The sequence below is a fragment of the Tachypleus tridentatus genome, chromosome 8, assembly GCF_004210375.1.
Source record: "Tachypleus tridentatus isolate NWPU-2018 chromosome 8, ASM421037v1, whole genome shotgun sequence".
NCBI classification, from domain to species: domain Eukaryota; kingdom Metazoa; phylum Arthropoda; class Merostomata; order Xiphosura; family Limulidae; genus Tachypleus; species Tachypleus tridentatus.
In genome coordinates, this window is record NC_134832.1 from 137,319,014 (window position 1) to 137,334,893 (window position 15,880).

Sequence of the window (15,880 nt, forward strand, 5' to 3'; positions counted from 1 at the left end):
CTGTAAACATGCAGTCACAGAGTAATCTTGTTGCCATGATACTTGGATGTATACTCAGGCCTACTAACTGATATTTATGCACTATCACTTAGATCGAAAAGCTTAGAAGCAAGCCTATATTAAAAATGTACATTTCGGCTACTTAAAAAGCCTACATCTAGGTCTAATTATGCAATTCGATTGGTAAGAACACGAGAATCACAAGAACAAACACACAGTTTGTAGGGCTGTGATGCAATAAAACCATTCAACAGACCAAACTGTAGGGGAAGGGGATGATTGTATGCACCATACCCCCCACCTAAAATGAAGAGAGGATGTATACCATCCATCCCCTTCCCCCAGGATCTACGCCCCTGCACGCACTGTCGACAAGGCCTTTCTTCGAGTGTCAGAACTCAGCAGTTCAATTGGGTTTTCATTACACAAAGAAAGCCTCAGTCTGAATGCTATTTATACGAATCATTAACGATAAAATAAATCGTTATGGTATGTAACACTTAGACTAGCCACCGTAAAGGGCTAATAAGAACAGAGATAAGAATTATTGTCAGAGCCTAGTTACAGTAGCACAACCGTATGTCTACAGACTTCAACTAGAAGTCAGGTTCCGATACGCTCGGTGGGTGGGCAGAGCACGGATGGCCTTTTGTGTGGCTTTGTGCTTCGTATAAACAATAACAACAGTAATTTTATGGTGGAATGCTCACTGAAACTAACGATAAAATTAGAGTTAAAACTAATTTTCTCGTTTTTAGAAGGACGTATAATAATTCAGAGTTCGAGAACACTTTATAGTATGATTCCCCTTAGATTGGCCATAACCCTTTTTTAAATAAGTAAAATCCAACCGGATGTAGACTATCTTACAAGTTCATATCATTAAGATACTCCCACGTGTTTACTTTTGAAATATGTTGTGTTTTTCAGTGTTTAACCTTCATTCTTGTTACTTTAGTAACACCATCAATCATCGTTCATAACACCTAAAATGGACAAGAATATATCTTATAACATTACTCTGTATCTTAAAAACTTTAGATTAATGTGACAAGAAATAAGGGATTTGTTTATTTAGTTGTAATGAACACCGAAAAAAAATATTATGCTCTTAAATTAGTTAACTTGAGCCCCAGTTAGAACGACTTTCAAACTTGTTACAAAGTCTTCGCAGTTGGAGCGGTAGATTTCTATCCATTAAGAGTTTAAAAATCAGGGCGAGGATGTTCGTTGTCATACAGTCCTGGCATGTTTAATTAGTTTTAAATAGGAACCTTACGACCTTGTCACTCAGTTTCAATATGTTTGTAAGTTTGGATCACGCCTGGTGAATAAGGTCATTATGGGCTTAAAACATGTTAAAATATTTGTAATTTAGTGTTTCTGAGAAGTCTACGATATTACTTCTTTATCTGAATTCTTATAATCTTACTCATATGAACATTTACTGAATACCTCAGCTGATTCAGCGGTAAATCTGAAGGCTTATAATACTTAAAACCGGGTTTTGATACCAATGGTTGGCACAGATAGCCCATTATGTAGCTTAGCGCTTAGCAACAGACAGCCAAAAATTTATTCAAATATGAAAATTGTGGCCGTTTAGAACTCAGCAGATTTAAAAAACAACAACAAAACATTTCTATCAATAAACAATTTGAATAAGAAGGAAACAATGTGAAGCGTAGAAATCCTTGTTTATTACACGTAATAAGTAAGCTTGGTATTACATTTTCCTTCTTGTTGACGGTTTATTCTGATGAATGTTTTACATGGGAATTAGAACACTGGCGATGAGATGTTCAAACAATAGTAAAATAAAATAGAAATCTGTAAGACACAAGAAACGCATGTATGTCAACGAACATTGTAATCTTTGCATGGAGTAGCTACACTGGAAATTCTCCAGGAAACGGGATTCCGGTGAACTCTTATTCCTAAACTCAAGATTTTCCTGGAGTGGGGGATAAGCTGTCACCAGTGAGGTTTAATAGTAGTTTAAATGACGTATTGCTTATTCAGAATGAAAAAAAACACAACAACAACAAGAAATATTCTTGTAGGCCTGCCGGAAATTTGAAATTTTCTCTCCGATAGAGGGCCTAGAGGGGTCACTTGTTTTAACAATTTGCACAAGCTATCCAATCTCTTAGTCAATCAGCAGACACTAAAATTATGTCATATAAAAGACGCTTAAAGTAGCAATTTGTACTGTCGTGACTTTATTAAAACATGCGCATGCCATGAATCACGGGAAGAATTATGCACTGAGTAGGCTTACAACACGTACGAAGTTACTTTTAATTTTGATTTTAGTTACCCTTGAAACAAAACACTTTCGAAGACGCTGCAGAAGTACATCTAGTTTTATGTATCTAACACTCTTTTGAAATACGTATTAACAATTAGAGCCACTGATAGAATTTATGAGACCATTCTAAATTGGATAAAATTTTTAGCATTTTAATAATAAACCTATAGGAAATCCAGTGTGTATGTCTGCCTCAAATACTTCAGCCGCTAACAAGTACATTAGAACTACAGTGTTTGGAGTCGCTAGGTTATTCGGTTTTTCATCAATTTTAGAAGTTTTTATGTATATCTGTCAAAAACCGTTCTCTATCGACAATAGTAAAGTATAAATATGGTTTGCAATAACGTAGTTTTAATTGTAACAATAAAAAGTTCACTGAAATAGAATAAAATCCTCAAGAATAATTACTTTTGTTAATACCTTGAAAATACAGGATACAAGTTGTTGTTTTTTTGTTTTAAATTTCGCGCAAAGCTACACGAGGGCCATCTGCGTTAGCCGTCCCTAATTTAGCAGTGTAAAACTAGAGGAAAGGCAGCTAGTCATCACTACCCACTGAGTACTCTTGGGCTACTCTTTTATCAACGAATAGTGGGATTGACCGTCATTTTATGACATACCCATGGCTGAAAAGGCGAGCATATTTGGTGTGATGGAGGTGGGTAGTGACAACTAGCTACTTTTCTTCTACTCTTACGCCACTGAATGAGGGACGGCTAGAGAAGATAACCCTCGTATAACTTTGCGCGAAATTCAAAAAACAAATAAAGAGAACTTCGAGAAATTGAAACCAGGAAATTGCTTTCAAAATTGATAATGTATCTTTCTGAAGTGAAACACACGATACAAAATATAAATGAACTGAGTTACTTTTGGAAAATATATTATGTTACAGAGACGCGCTGATTTGAAGATGTTTTCTACAGAGAAAATGAACCTTCTTTAAACCACAGCATTTCCGAATTATTATTATATTTTAAACCGCTGTCATACACGAGTTACGCATGAATCTCTGAAACTTATACCATATTTATCAGCCCCCCCCGCTAGTACAACGGTATGTCTTCGGATTTACAACGCAAAATCAGGGGTTCGATTCCCCTCGGTGGGCTCAGCAGATAGCCCGACGTGGCTTTGCTATAAGAAAACACACAAACACACCATATTTACCTACCGGTAGCTATTTGGACTTTATACTTGCAAGCTTTAAAACAAATGGGGAGTCATCTAGTGGCCAAAACTAGTAATTTCTGTTTAAAAACAACGACACCTTTTTACTCGAATCCAAAGAGTTTCAAATTTAAAGTGCCTTTTTTTTTACAATTAAAATGTTTTAGTTTTAGAGTAAATTGAAATACAGGGAAAACGTTTACATTGAAAAGTATTTGATCTATTGATATCCACATCATCATAACTACTATAAACCAAAACCTAAACAAAATTTTTGGCAAGGTTGTTAAAGTCCGTTGGCTGTTTGGCGTTGATTGGCGCAAAGCAACTAGGCTGTTTGCGTCACGTGTGTGGTAACTCAAGCAACATGGTTATTTTCATATTTAAAAAGTTGGTCTTACTTGTATTCCTAAAAACTTCATTTTTATCTGTTTACGTTTTGAAATCAGTTACTAGGCTAAAGAAAGGAGTTATTATTTTAAAAGGACGGAAACTGAAAACTTTCCAATTAAAAGAAAGTGAAGCGTTAGGGAAAAGTCTAACGTTTCTGTTTGTTCTTATTAAGTGTGAAAAACAATCCTTTAAGTTACAAGTACGTTACAAAGAAAGGCTTAGTTGTTTACAGTGAAAATGTTACAAATTATATCCGAAGAAAAGAAACTAATTAAGTGGGGTCTAATTTAAACAAAATCTACCAGACCTCTAAATGCCACACTTTGAAACTTTGCTTTTGGTTGTCCTATTAAAGTTTAAAAAAAAACAAAAAATATACGCAATAAATTATTGACCCTAACTTGAAAAACTCGACCCTAGTATATCCTGTATTACGTAATTATCGCCTACTAACTTTTTGATATTATTATTCAAATTCAAAATACAAGAATATACGAAACTTATTTGAATGGACGAGTGGGCTATCTGCTAAGCCCACCGAGGGGAATTGAACCCCTGATTATAGCGTTGTAAATCCGTAGACTTACCGCTGTACTAGCGAATGGAAAAATATTTTCGTCAAGCAATTTTTCGACAATTTTAGTGCAGTTTCAATATGCCGTATGTCCATAGACATACGGCTGCGCCACTAGGGGTTTTAAATGGACGACAATTGCCTGTTGTAGAAACGGATATTTATGGAGACGACATTTAGAAAATAAGAAAAGTCACACTAAAAGCAACCCCTCACTAGATCTACAAAAGAAGCTTTTTCCAAGGTGTACGATTAATAAAAAACACAATGAAAAATCCTAAGCAAGGTAAACAGGTCAAAATAAACGCTCTGAAGACGAAAGGTGGAAAATTTCGAAACGTCGTCCTCTAAACTTACGTTTCTACAACAATCAGTTTCCAGCCATTCAACCAAGTTTCATCATGAATAATATGTCTGTATAATCTATCGAAGAAGAGAAAATATTTTGTGCCTAAACAACCTGATAAAACAGGCGACCAAAATGTAAGTGACGAAATTATTTATTATGCACAAAGAAAAAGTTTATCACATTTCACTTAATTTTCATTGGGTCGTTTGGCCAGACAATTTTTTCCATAAAATGCGTTAAGAAATTAGATAAGATAGTCGAGTAATAATAATATAAAAGAAACTGCGAGCATACGGAATCACGAAACGTAATAAAAAATTAAAGTGGACAAGGTGACTTCTCACGTGTGAGAGAATTCTTTAAATTTTAAATTAAAAAAAGGTCTTTTCCAGTTTTCAAACAAGATTATTACTTAGATTCACATGTGACTCCTTGCTGTGTTTCCCTTTAGTCTATTTACGAATGCAGTGAAAAAAAGTTAGAAAACTAAAAGAGAGAAGCGTAAAACTGCTGAAATGATGGCAAGGTGGATTAAAGCGTTCGACTCGTAATGTGAGGGTTGCGGGTTCATGAATCCCTGTTTCACCGAACATGCTGACCGTTTCAGCCGTGGGGCGTTATACTGATATGGTTCAATCCCACTATTTGTTTGTAAAAGAGTAGCCCAAGAGTTGGCGGTGGGAGGTGATGACTAGTTTCCTTCCCTATAATGATTCACTGCTAAATTGAGAATGGTTAGAGCAGATACCCCTCCTATAGAACCTGTTTTACAAAATATACTCATGTCAGGATGGCCGAGCGGTCTAAGGCGCCAGACTCAAGGTTCTTCCTTCCACTGTTGAAGTGGGTGTGTGTATTCTGGTCTCCGTATGGAGGCGTGGGTTCGAATCCCACTTCTGACAAACTCTTTTTCCACTCGAATTACATGGCAAAACAGCGTAAACTACTTAAAAAACAAGACAAGATATTTAAAGACCACCTAGATAACACGCCATGACCCAGATTGAACAGACACTTCAACAAAAGCGCATATATGCCAAAATTCCCAGTAAACACATTAATAAAACCATAGAAAACAATAGACTGGAGCACTCTGCAACTGATAAAAAAAATATAACAGTAATGGAAGTACAAACAACCATCAAAACACAAAAAACAAAGCTCTTGGAGAAGATCGTATACAAGCCATTCTCTTAAAACATGGTATTCAGAAATTATATGATCATCTAACAGCCTTATTTAACTTATCATTATTAGCTGGATATATCTCTTTTCTCGGAAGGAAGCAGTAATATTAATGTTCCAGAAAAAAAATATATATTGTATACACACACAAAAAGAGGGTACGACTGTAACAAAATCTAAGGGTTCTATTCTTCCTAAGAAAATAGACTCGGCATGGCCAGGTGGTTAAGGCACTCGGCTCATAATCCAAAGATCGCGGGGGGGCATTTTAATGGGACGGTCTATCCCACTATTCATTGGTAAAAGAGTAGCCCAAGAATTGACAATGGGTGGTGATGACTAGCTGCCTTCCCTCTAGTCTTACACTACTAAATTAGGGACGGCTAGCGCAGCTAGCCCTGTGCAGCTTTGTGCGAAATTCAAACCAAACCAAATCGCGTAAAAGATATTTATATATATACATTCATGTGCCACCTATAAAATTAATAGTAACGGAAGTACTAACAGCTATCATAAACACAAAAAACAAAGCTCCTGAAGAAGATGGTATACAAGCTAAAACATGGTACTGAGAAACTATATGAACACCATACAGCTTTATTTAACATATTATTATTATTTGTTGGATATATCCAAGTTTCTTGGAAGGAAGAAGTAATATTAACGTTCTAGAAAAAAAGGAAAGCCAGCAAATAAACCAAACAATTACCACCCAAATAGTCTAACCAGTTGTATCGGCAACATTTTGAAAAAATAATTAGTAACCGACTATCTATATACTTGGAAGTAAATTCAAAATTACTCGAAATTCAAAACGGCTACATTTTTAAGATTAACTTATGATACCAAATTAACGTGGATACAGCGTACAAACTATATCCTGACTAGAATTTGGTAAAGAGAAGATTATGGAAGATTCTTTCAGGTAATAATTTACAAAACATACATTACACCTGTAATATAATATCCTGCCTGGATAAACATAACACACAAACATTTATAGAAACTACAAAAAATACAAAATTCAATCTTAAAATACCACGTAGTTCTTCATACACATTAATGCACAAGAATACAAACACAGAAACAATATCTGTAAGACTTGCATAATGCACTAAATTATTTTAATAAAAAGTAGCATAAAAATGAATTATTGTGTGATCTTGACAGATACTACGTGTATGATGAACATAGTCCTAAGTACCTCTCTTCTATAAATATATCATCATCATCATTCACCATTTGATTGCGGATTCTTCAACAGATATTTAAGTGAGTAGGTTGTTAGCCCACTGCACCGAGCCGTCCATAATTTAGTAGTGTAAGACTAGAGGGAAGACAGCTAGTCATCACCACCCACCGCCAACTCTTGGGCTACTCTTTTACCAACGAATTGTGGGATTGACCGTCACATTATGACGCCCCCACGGCTGAGAGGGCGAGCATGTTTGGCGCAAACCCGCGACTCTCGGATTACGAGTCGCACGCCTTACGCGCTTGGCCATGCCGGACCCCTATAAATATATATTTAAGAAATATAAAACAAGTTGGCCACCACGCACTAGACGCTTAAAACCAGTTGTATATTATTTTCCTTCTTGTTTTCTTTCTTTTCTTTTCGTTTATTATTATTTTCATTATTTATTATTATTATTTCATTTTTACGATAAATATATATGAAAAAAGTAAAAGTAAAAAAACAACCAAAAAACGAATAGAAATACTGAAAAAAAGATAAAAATCGAATAAAAAAATTTGAAAAAAATGGATAAAAAAAGGGCAAATCAAGACAATACATGAACATTGCCCTGAAAAGGGCCGGAATACTGTGGGATACTCTGGCCCAAATACCTACAAAGAAGAATCGAAGGGAAAATGTACTTCTCAATGATTTCACAAGAAGAAACGAGAGAGACTTGGAAGAACCAACGTTGGAATGTGTTTAATCTTAAAGCTGTTGAAGAAGGTCAGAAGCTACGATACCTGTTTTGCAAACATAGTTTTGAAACTATTTTTGTACCACTTACTTCTGAATCTACAACTTTGTTATTAACGGAAATTTTTAACATCTCAAAGAAACAAGTGAGCTCAAGTGAATATTTCAAACACAACAGTGATACATACCCATTTGAGGGACAACTGATTCGATTTCTCGCGTTAAGCATAGCAGATATACCAAAGTGGTTTTGCTTTAAAACAAACAAACAAGCGAAACAGTAATGCAACGTCCTGTAAAAGCTGCAAGCCATTCTCACTTACTATGTATATACAGTATTTTTCGAAATGCTGTTTACCTTTAACTGTGTGTGTCTTATCAATCATGCTGCATCCCGTGGATCAAATGCGTGAAATGTAAGTTCGCCAGTATGCGCTTTCACTGATAGTGGCTTGCCAGAAAAGTGTCTTAAAACTTGGCTTCGCTGGTCAGAGAAAGAAATAGAAAATTAAGTTAACACCATGGCAAATGTTAATTTCAGATTCTCTAGGGGATATTCAGCTTTGTTGAGCGTTTTGAGACTTTTTGCATGGAACTGGTTGTTTCGTGATATCTTCGCACCATTTGGTATTATTAATATAAAGAAAAGATAATGTTTTGTTACATAATTACTTAAACAACGTCTTTATCTTGCAAGTATAATGACTAAAGAGGTTGAATGTGTTACCAAGTATTGGTAGAGCTTGAAGTGATCAGGCTAAAAGTTATACCCACTTTCAAACTTCAAATAAAATACTTCTCTCAACTTAAAATTATTCCCCTTCTCCAAGTGACTCAGCGACAAGTCTGAAGGCTTTTAAAGTTAAAGTCGGGTTTCGATACCCACCTGGATATAACACAGCCCATTCTATTGGCTTGTGTTTAACAGTAAATACACAAACTAAACTTAATGGAGGGTTATAAATCTTTCCTGAGACTACAACCTTGATGTAAGTCTTCATCACTGCTATAAGTTTCTTCCAAGGAGCTTGTCACGTTTTCCCATTAGTACATACAGTGTACATGTAAATCATGTGATTTACATTGGCATCATTCATCAGACACCTTCATTTGCGTCACCTAAGAAAGGAATTCGTTTTGTTTTTAAAGACACATGATAAATTTATAGGTTGAAGCACGTCGTCAGCTGACTTCCTACCAATGCATCAAATAATATTGTTAATGACTCATTCCAAATCAGAGTTTAATATGTAACACAAGTTTTAATCCTGGATAGTATGTTTTCTTAACTGCTTATGTTGTAAAAGTAGAGAAAATGGCCATTATTCCCTTCAAACTTTGGTTTTGTTATCCTGGATAATTAAATTTAGAAATTAATCTATTTTCTATGTGAAAACAAGCAAATTTGCTCATTTTCATTTAAATAAGGTCTGAATAAAACAACATGTGAATCGAGATTTAAATGTATACAAGATCTACTAAAGTTATACAGAAATGAACAAAAATGTTTAGAAGTGTGTAGTTTTCGAGATTTGAGACTGTAATGTGAATCACTTTCATGTATCAGCCCCAAAATATAGTCTCTCATCATGTTTTCGTTATACGCTCCCAGGTCACAAAAGCAAAGTTTGAAGAGAAAAATGGGTCTTTTTTTTCATGCACTTTAGGCATAAGCAATTGGAAAATTACGCTTTCTGCCCAGGGACAAGAAAAAGTAAAATTTTGTTACACAGTGTAATCGGTACTTTTAATAAGTTGGTACAAAGTGTTATTGGCAGATTGTCTATGGCTCTTTTAATCTGTAAAAGAGAACTCGTTTCAACTCATTGTTATTATTTGTATCAGACGAATCTAAGAATATGAAAACAAATTTCCCAGCATACTTCATTGGTGAATCAGAAATCCAGACTAGGATTTAATTGATTTGAAATAAGGTGTTGGTTTACGAAGGTAATCTACACCATATTTCCTGATCACGAGAAACCTACTTGAAATAAAAATGTATCTCAAAACAACTGGTATGGGTATAACACTTATTGATGAGGAGAGAACAAAGAGGTTAACCATAAGAAGACCTTGGAAGGTCGAAACGTTGTTCTCTGCTTATCAGTAAAAGTGTTAATACCCATACCAACCGTTCTGAGACACCATACGATATTTGTTACCAATACAGCTCAACTTGCTTGAGAAACCACATCCACTGATGGTACGAAATGTTAATAGATTTCTCCACGCATCCTCTGCCAGAACTCAGACAAAATTAATAATTAACTTCAGGACATACAGGAATAAGTTTGGTGAATATATCTATGTTAGAGCTGATAACTGGTTTGGAACAAATGAAAAGCTGGCATCCTGAAGGCGAAGCATCATCTGTATGTCTGCTTCTTTCTGAGTCGAATATAGTTGACTCACAGCATCGTCATAATCAATCTTAGTTGTCCGTTTACCAATATCTACATATTTATGCTTCATCTATCAGTTTGCCTTTACTTAATGTCGTAACTACCAACTGATTAATCAAGAAACTTTGCTATGACTCCAAATGTTTGTATTTTAGGTGGTTTGCCAATAACTTCTGCCAATGCAATGACTTGTTTAAGTAAAGGCTGGCAGTGGAGATTCCGTTATAAAATTTAAACTAAGACACCTTTGTTGAAAGGCAGAAATCTTCGTAAAAAATCTGCCAAAGATAGAGGAACAGTTAAAGAAACAGGATGTTACCAAGACTGATCTTTTCTACTAACTACATCAGTTGTAATTGTATAAGATCTTTCAAACCTTGACACATTTTACCTTTTGAGTTTTATTTGTGAAATGATTTAAACATCTTGTTGTTATTCCTGGAATGGTTTCATATACGTTAATATTTTCTAAGGTGCAGCAATCATCTACAGAAGATATTACAACCTGGATGTTGCTAACTCTGAAGAGGATGCTGTTGATTAAAAAATATTAAACATTGGATGGGAATAACCTTAACGATATCCTGAAGGAAATGGATCTAGGTGTAATAGTTGAACAGTTTCTTAAGCCATCCAAGCAATGTGTTGCTGTTAGTAGTAAACCAAATACGATTCTTAGGTTGTATTCTGAGAAATGGTAAATACACGACTAAATCTGAGGAGGTTACAGTTTTATTGTAGAGGTCACTGGTTGGGCCAAATTTGGAGTATTACGTTCAGTCTTGGTCTTCTTACCTCAGGAAGAACATTGAACTGTTGGAAAGGATTCAGGGAAGAGTTACTAGAATGATACATGAGATGAAGGTGTTATCACAGAAGGATAGATTAAGTTATATAAAGGGAATATGATTGAGACGTTTAAGATTGTAGAGGGGATTGACAGAGTAATTGCATCATTTCTTTTCATATTTAACGGCGAGAATTATAGAACTATGGGACACAAATATAGATCTAGGTAAGGTAAAAGCCTTTTTTAGCTGAGGCAGTTTTATTTCCCTGTCAGAGTAGTTGGACTTTGGAATTGGTTGCCTTCGGATATTGGGCAATGAATTTAAGTGAGTTTAAGAGAAAGCTTTAATATTTTTCTTTTACTTATTTGACAGTCTTAGTTTAGTTTAGAGGACATGGCAGCCTTGATGGACCGATACTTCCCTTGTTGTCCCAAAAACTGTTATGTTATATCCTAATGATAGAATTACTTTTTCCTTTGCAGTTGAGTAGATAAGTTGTTATATCATAGGTGACAACATATCCTTTGGAACACAATCTAGATCACTACCGTCTCTTTGTCTTCCTTTGTATATCATCTTAATCCGTTATTCTCATGAACAAAAATAGTGAATAGGATAATAGATATATTTAGACTAATAACACAACATTACTATCATTGCAACTCAGCATGAATTGGGTGGTTAGGATTATGAAATGTGTTATTCTCATGAACAAAAATAGTGAATATAATAATAGATATATTTAGCCTAATAACACAACATTACTATCATTGCAGCTGAGCATGAAGATTATGGTTAAGATTATGAAATCGAAATGTGTCTCACCATACACAATCGCTCTTTTAACTGTGGTGACGTTATAATGGTCTGGTCAATCTCACTATTTGTTGGTAAAAGAGTAGCCTAAGAGTTGACGGTGGGTGATGATGACTAACTGCTTTAATACTATCCTTTCAATGGTAAAGTAGGAAGGACTGGCTCAGATAGCTCTCTTGTAGATTTGCGCGAAATTTGGACTTAATCAAACCGTACTAAAACTGTACTTTGTTTATTTTCACTTCTTTCGGGCCTAAGAGTTTGATCTATGGTAGTGTTTGCTCTATATTATTGATTATTAGGTAATCAAGCGGGTGGATTTCTACCAGTCTAGATGACACACAAAATATTAACAATTTTGTTGAACAAACACTTGCTTGTCTTAGGTTCGTACAAATGCCGTAAACAGTTCCTCATAATGTTACAAGTCAATTACTAAGCTTTGTTAAAATGTTTTTATATTTTCATTTTTTTCCATGAAAGACAATAAGAAAACTGGCCACTTCATAAAATCAATGAATGGGACACAGTGGGATCTTGATTGTTTTCTTATACTGAAGAGGAACACAACTCTCAGATTGAAAATACAAACCATGAAGAAATAATAATTGTGACCCGGCATGGCAAGGTGGATTAAAGCGTTCGACTCGTAATGTGAGGGTTGCGGGTTCGAATCCCTGTTGCACCGAACATGCTGACCGTTTCAGCCGTGGGGGCGTTATACTGACATGGTAAATCCCACTATTTGTTGGTAAAAGAGTAGCCCAAAAGTTGGCGGTGGGAGGTGATGACTAGTTTCCTTCCCTATAATGATTCACTGCTAAATTGAGAATGGTTAGAGCAGATACCCCTCCTATAGAACCTGTTTTACAAAATATACTCATGTCAGGATGGCCGAGCGGTCTAAGGCGCCAGACTCAAGGTTCTTCCTTCCACTGTTGAAGTGGGTGTGTGTATTCTGGTCTCCGTATGGAGGCGTGGGTTCGAATCCCACTTCTGACAAACTCTTTTTCCACTCGAATTACATGGCAAAACAGCGTAAACTACTTAAAAAACAAGACAAGATATTTAAAGACCACCTAGATAACACGCCATGACCCAGACTTGAACAGACACTTCAACAAAAGCACATATATGCCAAAATTCCCAGTAAACACATTAATAAAACCATAGAAAACAATAGACTGGAGCACTCTGCAACTGATAAAAAAAGATAACAGTAATGGAAGTACAAACAACCATCAAAAACACAAAAAACAAAGCTCTTGGAGAAGATCGTATACAAGCCATTCTCTTAAAACATGGTATTCAGAAATTATATGATCATCTAACAGCCTTATTTAACTTATCATTATTAGCTGGATATATCTCTTTTTCTCGGAAGGAAGCAGTAATATTAATGTTCCAGAAAAAAACATATTGTTATTGTATACACAACAAAAGAGGGTACGACTGTAACAAAATCTAAGGGTTCTATTCTTCCTAAGAAAATAGACTCGGCATGGCCAGGTGGTTAAGGCACTCGGCTCATAATCCAAAGATCGCGGGGGGGGCATTTTAATGGGACGGTCTATCCCACTATTCATTGGTAAAAGAGTAGCCCAAGAATTGACAATGGGTGGTGATGACTAGCTGCCTTCCCTCTAGTCTTACACTACTAAATTAGGGACGGCTAGCTTTGTGCGAAATTCAAACCAAACCAAATCGCGTAAAAGATATTTATATATATACATTCATGTGCCACCTATAAAATTAATAGTAACGGAAGTACTAACAGCTATCATAAACACAAAAACAAAGCTCCTGAAGAAGATGGTATACAAGCTAAAACATGGTACTGAGAAACTATATGAACACCATACAGCTTTATTTAACATATTATTATTATTTGTTGGATATATCCAAGTTTCTTGGAAGGAAGAAGTAATATTAACGTTCTAGAAAAAAGGAAAGCCAGCGAATAAACCAAACAATTACCACCCAAATAGTCTAACCAGTTGTATCGGCAACATTTTGAAAAAATAATTAGTAACCGACTATCTATATACTTGGAAGTAAATTCAAAATTACTCGAAATTCAAAACGGCTACATTTTAAGATTAACTTATGATACCAAATTAACGTGGATACAGCGTACAAACTATATCCTGACTAGAATTTGGTAAAGAGAAGATTATGGAAGATTCTTTCAGGTAATAATTTACAAAACATACATTACACCTGTAATATAATATCCTGCCTGGATAAACATAACACACAAACATTTATAGAAACTACAAAAAATACAAAATTCAATCTTAAAATACCACGTAGTTCTTCATACACATTAATGCACAAGAATACAAACACAGAAACAATATCTGTAAGACTTGCATAATGCACTAAATTATTTTAATAAAAAGTAGCATAAAAATGAATTATTGTGTGATCTTGACAGATACTACGTGTATGATGAACATAGTCCTAAGTACCTCTCTTCTATAAATATATCATCATCATCATTCACCATTTGATTGCGGATTCTTCAACAGATATTTAAGTGAGTAGGTTGTTAGCCCACTGCACCGAGCCGTCCATAATTTAGTAGTGTAAGACTAGAGGGAAGACAGCTAGTCATCACCACCCACCGCCAACTCTTGGGCTACTCTTTTACCAACGAATTGTGGGATTGACCGTCACATTATGACGCCCCCACGGCTGAGAGGGCGAGCATGTTTGGCGCAAACCCGCGACTCTCGGATTACGAGTCGCACGCCTTACGCGCTTGGCCATGCCGGACCCCTATAAATATATATTTAAGAAATATAAAACAAGTTGGCCACCACGCACTAGACGCTTAAAACTAGTTGTATATTATTTTCCTTCTTGTTTTCTTTCTTTTCTTTTCGTTTATTATTATTTTCATTATTTATTATTATTATTTCATTTTTACGATAAATATATATGAAAAAAAGTAAAAGTAAAAAAAACAACCAAAAAACGAATAGAAATACTGAAAAAAAGATAAAAATCGAATAAAAAAATTTGAAAAAAATGGATAAAAAAGGGCAAATCAAGACAATACATGAACATTGCCCTGAAAAGGGCCGGAATACTGTGGGATACTCTGGCCCAAATACCCACAAAGAAGAATCGAAGGGAAAATGTACTTCTCAATGATTTCACAAGAAGAAACGAGAGAGACTTGGAAGAACCAACGTTGGAATGTGTTTAATCTTAAAGCTGTTGAAGAAGGTCAGAAGCTACGATACCTGTTTTGCAAACATAGTTTTGAAACTATTTTTGTACCACTTACTTCTGAATCTACAACTTTGTTATTAACGGGAATTTTTAACATCTCAAAGAAACAAGTGAGCTCAAGTGAATATTTCAAACACAACAGTGATACATACCCATTTGAGGGACAACTGATTCGATTTCTCGCGTTAAGCATAGCAGATATACCAAAGTGGTTTTGCTTTAAAACAAACAAACAAGCGAAACAGTAATGCAACGTCCTGTAAAAGCTGCAAGCCATTCTCACTTACTATGTATATACAGTATTTTTCGAAATGCTGTTTACCTTTAACTGTGTGTGTCTTATCAATCATGCTGCATCCCGTGGATCAAATGCGTGAAATGTAAGTTCGCCAGTATGCGCTTTCACTGATAGTGGCTTGCCAGAAAAGTGTCTTAAAACTTGGCTTCGCTGGTCAGAGAAAGAAATAGAAAATTAAGTTAACACCATGGCAAATGTTAATTTCAGATTCTCTAGGGGATATTCAGCTTTGTTGAGCGTTTTGAGACTTTTTGCATGGAACTGGTTGTTTCGTGATATCTTCGCACCATTTGGTATTATTAATATAAAGAAAAGATAATGTTTTGTTACATAATTACTTAAACAACGTCTTTATCTTGCAAGTATAATGACTAAAGAGGTTGAATGTGTTACCAAGTATTGGTAGAGC

At 35.3% G+C, this 15,880-nt stretch overlaps 2 non-coding genes across 2 annotated transcripts; both read left to right on the forward strand.

Moving 5' to 3' along the window:
• The first annotated feature begins 5,584 nt into the window (after window positions 1-5,584).
• TRNAL-CAA (transfer RNA leucine (anticodon CAA)) lies at window positions 5,585-5,702 on the forward strand. Its single transcript has 2 exons — window positions 5,585-5,622; window positions 5,657-5,702. It is a non-coding gene; the product is annotated as a tRNA-Leu (tRNA).
• Window positions 5,703-12,817: 7,115 nt separating this feature from the next.
• On the forward strand, window positions 12,818-12,935 carry TRNAL-CAA (transfer RNA leucine (anticodon CAA)). The gene is made up of 2 exons: window positions 12,818-12,855; window positions 12,890-12,935. It is a non-coding gene; the product is annotated as a tRNA-Leu (tRNA).
• Window positions 12,936-15,880: the final 2,945 nt, after the last annotated feature.